The sequence below is a fragment of the Triticum aestivum genome, chromosome 3B, assembly GCF_018294505.1.
Source record: "Triticum aestivum cultivar Chinese Spring chromosome 3B, IWGSC CS RefSeq v2.1, whole genome shotgun sequence".
Lineage (NCBI taxonomy): Eukaryota > Viridiplantae > Streptophyta > Magnoliopsida > Poales > Poaceae > Triticum > Triticum aestivum.
Genome location: NC_057801.1, coordinates 415,898,051 through 415,904,455, shown reverse-complemented (window position 1 = coordinate 415,904,455; position 6,405 = coordinate 415,898,051).

Below are 6,405 nucleotides of genomic sequence, written 5' to 3'. Positions count from 1 at the left end.
GCTCTAAAAAAAGACAAGTGAAGCACTAGAGCAACTAAGTAGCTCAAAAGATATAAGCGAAGCACATAGAGTATTCTAATAAATTCACGATTAATGTGTGTCCCTCTCAAAAGGTTTGTATAGAAAGGATGATTGTGGTAACTAAAAAGGAAAGACTCATATCATACATGACGCTCCAAGCAAAACACATATCATGTGGTGAATAAAAATATAGCCCCAAGTAATTTTTTCGATGGATTGAAGACGAAAGAGGGGATGTCATCCGGGGCATCCCCAGGCTTAGATGCTTGGTTGTCCTTGAATATTACCTTGGGGTTCCGTGGGCATCCCAAGCTTAGACTCTTGCCACTCCTTATTCTATGGTCCATCAAAACTTGACCGAAAACTTGAAAACTTCACAACACAAAACTCAACAGAAAACTCGTAAGATCCGTTAGTATACTAAAATAAATCACCACTTTTGGTACTGTTGTGAACTCATTATAAATTTATATTGGTGTTATATCTACTGTATTCCACCTTCTCCATGGTTCATACCCCCGATACTACCCATAGATTCATCAAAACAAGCAAACAACACATAGAAAACAGAATATGTCAAAAATAGAACAATCTGTAGTAATATGGAAATTTAGTATACTTCTGTAACTCCAAAAATCATAAAAAAATTAGGAAAACCTATGAAATTTTTATATATTTTTTTACTAAAAATTTAGATCAAAAGCACGCTTCTGTGATTTTTTAACATTCTAGCAATGAGAGTGAAAGTTTCTGTTTTTCGGCAAGATCAAATCAACTATCACCATAGACCATCCCAAAGGTCTTACTTTGCTCAAACACTAATTGAAACACTAAAACACAATTACTACAGAAGTAATATTGTGTATTTATTTAAAAACATAAAAAACAAAAAAAACAAAATAAAATTGGGTTGCCTCCCAACAAGTGCTATTGTTTAACGCCCCTAGCTAGGCATATTGCATAGATCTAGGTATTGTCATCTTTGGTATTTAATCCATAAGTAGCCCTCATAATAGATTCATATGGCAACTTAATTTTCTTTCTTGGAAAGTGTTCCATTCCCTTCCTTAGTGAAAATTGAAATCTAATGTTTCCTTCTTTCATATCAATAATTGCACCAATCGTTCTAAGGAAAGGTCTACCAAGAATAATAGGACATGTAGGATTGCAATCTATATCAAGCACAATAAAATCTATGGGCACATAATTCCTATTTGGAATAATAAGAACAACGTTAATCCTTCCCATGTGTTTCTTAATAGTGGAATCTGCTAGATGCAAATTCAAAGAACACTCATCAAATTTATGGAAACCTAGCACATCACAAAGAGTTTTTGGAATAGTGGAAACGCTAGCACCCAAATGACACAAAGCATTACACTCATAATCTTTAATCTTAATCTTAATAGTAGGTTCCCATTGATCATAAAGCTTTCTAGGGATTGAAACTTCCAACTCAAGTTTTTCTTCAAAAGATTTCATCATAGCATCCATGATATGTTTAGTAAAAGCTTTATTTTGACTATAAGCATGAGGTGAATTAAGCATGTATTGCAACATGGAAATACAATCAATCAAAGAACAATTATCATAATTAAATTCCTTGAAATCCAAAGGAGTGGGTTCATCGCTACTTAAAGTTTTGACCTCACCAATCCCACTTTTATCAATTTTTTCATTAGGATCTTCACCCTCCAAATTATTGGGACGCCTTATAGCTAAAATTGACTCATCTCCAATCCCATCTTTATCAAGTTTTATATTATCAAACAAAGATTCAATAGGAGTCACAACAATCACTTTAAGATCTTCACCATCATTATCGCAAAAACTAGAAGAACATGCTTTTTCTAGCCAATCTCTCTTAGCACGCATCCTAGCGGTTCTTTCTTTACTTTCATTCATATAAATTTTAATAGCTTTTAGAGACTCATTAATATCAATCTTAGGTGGCATAGATCTAATTTTAAAAGAATCAATCTCATGAGAAATTCTATCAATGTTCCTAGCCAAACCATCAATCTTAAGCAATTTTTCTTCTACCATAGCATTAAAAATCTTTTGAGAATTAATGAAATCTTTAATATTTTTCTCAAGATCAGATGGTATTTTATTATAATTACCATAAGAATTATTGTAGGAATTACCATTATAATTAGATGAATTATGAGGAAACGACATAGGCTTGAAATTACCTTTAACGCGTTATTAACAAAATTGTTCCTACCAACAAAATTCACATCCATAGATTCATTATTATTCTCAATCAAAGTGGACAAAGGTATATCATTAGGATCAATAGGAGCAATTTTACTAATAATAAATTTCATAAGTTCATCCAGCTTTCCACTGAAAGTATTAATTTCTTCAATCGCATGCACTTTTTACTAGTAGAAGATCTTTTGGTATGCCATTGAGAGTAATTTGCCCTAATATTATATAGGTGTTTAGTAGCTTCTCCTAATGTGACTTCCATAAAAGTACCTCCCGCGGCGGAACCTAAAAGATTTCTAGACGCAAAATTCACTCCGGAATAAAAAATTTGTATGATCATCCATAAACTAAAACCATGAGTAGGGCAACTTCTTATCATCAATTTCATCCTCTCCCAAGATTGTGCAACATGTTCATGATCAAGTTGCTTAAAATTCATTATGTCATTCCTAAGGGAGATGATCTTAGCGGGAGGAAAAATACTTGGAAATAAAGGCATCTTTACACTTGTTCCATGAATCAATACTATTTTTAGGCAAAGATGAAAACCAAGTTTTAGCACGATCTCGTAGTGAGATCGGAAATAGCTTCAATTTAACAATACCATTATCCACATCTTTTTTATTTTGCATATCATACAACTCAACGAAATTATTTAGATGGGTTGCGGCATCTTCATTATAAGGACTACCAGAAATTGTTCTTTCATAACAAGATTCAACAAAGCGGCATTAATTTCATAAGATTTCGCACTAGTGGCAGGAGCAATCGGAGTTCTAATAAAAATCATTATTATTAGTGTTGGAAAAGTCACACAACTTGGTATTTTCTTGAGATGTCGTGACAAAGCAAGCAATCTAGCACACAAGCAAACAAAAAGCAATCGAAAAGACGAACAAAAGAAGGGCGGATAAAAAGGCAAATACGTTTGTGTTTTTCCAAAAAAAATTAGAAGGGGGAGAGGAAAACGAGAGGCAAATTAAAAATAATGTAAGTGCAAGAGATGAGAGTTTATGATAGGTACTTGGAAGGCTTGATGTATAACCTCCACGGCAAGGGCGCCAGAAATTCTTCATGCTACTTCTTGAGCTTGCGTTGGTTTTTCCCTTTAAGAGGAAAGGGTGATACAGCAAAGTAGAGATAACTATTTCCCTCAGTTAGGAACCAAGGTATCAATCCAGTAGGAGACCAAGCAAGTCTCCAATATACGCACCTGCACAAACTAATAAACACTTGCACACAACACGAAAAAGGGGTTGTCAATCCCTTCACGATCACTTGCAAGAGTGAGATATAATAGAGATAGATGTGAAAGATAAATAAAAGGCAAAATAAAGTAAATATAAATAAATTGCAGCAAGGTATTTTTGGGTTTTTGGTTTTATAGATCTGAAAATATATGATGGAAAATAGACTCGGGGGCCATAGGTTTCACTAGAGGCTTCTCTCTCAAAGAAAGCATACAGTGGGTAAACAAATTACTGTTAAGCAATTGATAGAAAAGTGCATAATTATGAAGATATCCAAGGCAATGATCATGAATAAAGGCATCACGTCCGTGACAAGTAGACCCAAACGATTCTGCATCTACTACTATTACTCCACACATTGACCGACTCCTGCCTACATCTAGCGTATTAAGTTCAGAAGAACAGAGTAAGGCCTTAAGCAAGATGCCATGATGTAGAGGGATAAACTCATGCAATATGATATAAGCCCCATCTTTTTAACCTTAATGGAAATAATACAATACATGCCTCGCTACCCCTTCTGTCACTGGGTGAGGACACCGCAAGATTGAACCCATTACAAAGGCCCTCTCCCATTGCAAGAAAAACCAATCTAGTTGGCCAAACCAAATAGATAGATCAGAGAGAAATAGAAAGCTATCTTAATCATGCATAAAAGAGTTCAGAAAAGACTCAAATAATATTCATAGATTATCTGATCATAAATCCACAATTCATCGGATCTCAACAAACGCACCGCAAAAGAAGGTTACATCGAATAGATCTCCAAAACCATCGAGGAGAACTTTGTATTGAAGATCAAAGAGAGAGAAGAAGTCATCTAGCTACTAGCTATGGACCCGTATGTCTGTGGTAAACTACTCACATATCATTGGAAGGGCGGCAAGGTTGGCGTGGAGGCCCTCCTTCGAATCCCCCTCTGGTGGAGTGCCGTAAAGCCCCAAGATGGGATCTCATGAGAACAGAAGCTTGCAGCGAAAGAAAAGTATTTTTGGTGTGCCCTCTAGTGTAGGGGGAATTTATGGGTATTTACGGAGCAAGAATTAGGGTTAGACTATCTATAGGAGGGCAACAAGCCCTGGGGGCATGCCCCTACAGCTTGTGGCCGCCTCGTAGGTCTTCTGGCCTCCTCTCCAAGTCTCGCGGGTTTCTTCTGGTCCAAGAAAAATCATTGTAAAGTTTTATTCTGTTTGGACTCCGTTTGATATTGTTTTTCTGTAGAAGTCAAAAAGAAGGAAAAAATAACAACTGACACTGGGCACTAGGTTAATAGGCTAGTCCCAAAAAATGATATAAAATAGCATATAAATGCATATAAAACATCCAAAATAGATTATATAATAGCGTGGAACAATAAAAAATTATAGATACGTTGGAGACATATCAGTCTTCTACAAAAAATCAATATGAAATGAAACAAAACTTTTTGAGGATTTTTCTTGGACCAGAAGACACCTAGGAAGCTTTGGGAGGAGGCCAGAAGAGCCTTGAGAGGGCCAAGCCCTGGAGGCACATCCTAGGGGGTGGCGCCCCGAGGCTTGTGTGCCCCTTGTGGCACCTCTAACCCTAATCTCAGCTCCATAAATACCCAAATATTCCCCGTATACCATAGGGCACACCAAAAATACTTTTTCGCCGCCGCAAGCTTCTATTTCTCGTGAGATCCCATCTTGGGGCCTTTTTCGGCACTCCGCTGGAGAGGGGTTCGATCACGGAGGGGTCCTTCATCAACCTTCATGCCCTTCTGATGATGTGTGAGTAGTTTACCATAGACCTACGGGTCCATAGCTAGTAGCTAGATGGCTTCTTCTCTCTCTTTGATCTTCAATACAATGTTCTCCTCGATGTTCTTTGAGATCTATTCGATATAATCTTCTTTTGCGGTGTGTTTGTTGAGATCCGATGAATTATGGGTTTATGATAAGATTATCTATGGATATTATTTGAGTCTTCTCTGAACTCTTTTATGCATGATTAAGATAGCTTTGTATTTCTCTCTGATGTATTGATTTGGTTTGGCCAACTAGATTGATTTTTCTTGCAATGGGAGAGGTGATTTGTAGTGGATTCAATCTTGGGGTGTCCTCACCTAGTGAAAGAATGGGTAACGAGACACGTATTTGTATTGTTGCCGCTAAGGGCAAAAAGATGGTTTTTTTACCATATTGATTGGATCTATCCCTCTACATCATGTCATATTGCTTAAGGCGTTACTCTGTTCTTGTTAACTTAATACACTAGATGCATTCTGGATAGCGGTCGATGTGTGGAGTAATAGTAGTAGATGCAGGCATGAGTCGTTCTACTTGCCACAGACGTGATGTCTATCTTCATGATCATTGCCTTGGATATCGTCATAACTATGCGCTTTTTTATCAGTTGCTCAATAGTAATTTGTTTACCCTCGTATGCATTTTTCAAGAGAGAAGCCTCTAGTGAAACCTATGGCCCCCGGATCTATTTTCCATCATATTATTTTAGATTTATAAAACCAAAAACCCAAAAATACCTTGCTGCAATTTATTTATCTTTACCTTATTTTGCACTTTTATTTATCTTTTATATCAATCTCTATTAGATCTTATCCTTGTAAGTGATCATGAAGGTATTGACAACCCTTTTTTCGCGTTGTGTGCAAGTATTTCTTAATTTGTGCAGGTGCATCTGTTGGGGACTTGTGTGTTCCTCCTACTGGATTGATACTGTCATGGGAAACCACAGCCACCTATGAGGCTATGATAACCCACAAGTATAGGGGATCGTTTGTAGCCTTCTTCGATAAATAAGAGTGTTAAACCCAACGAGGAGCTAAAGGCAGAACAAATATTCCCTCAAGTTCTATCGACCACTGATACAACTCTACGCACACTTGACGTTTGCTTTACCTAGAACAAGTATGAAACTATTTTGCAAGATTAAA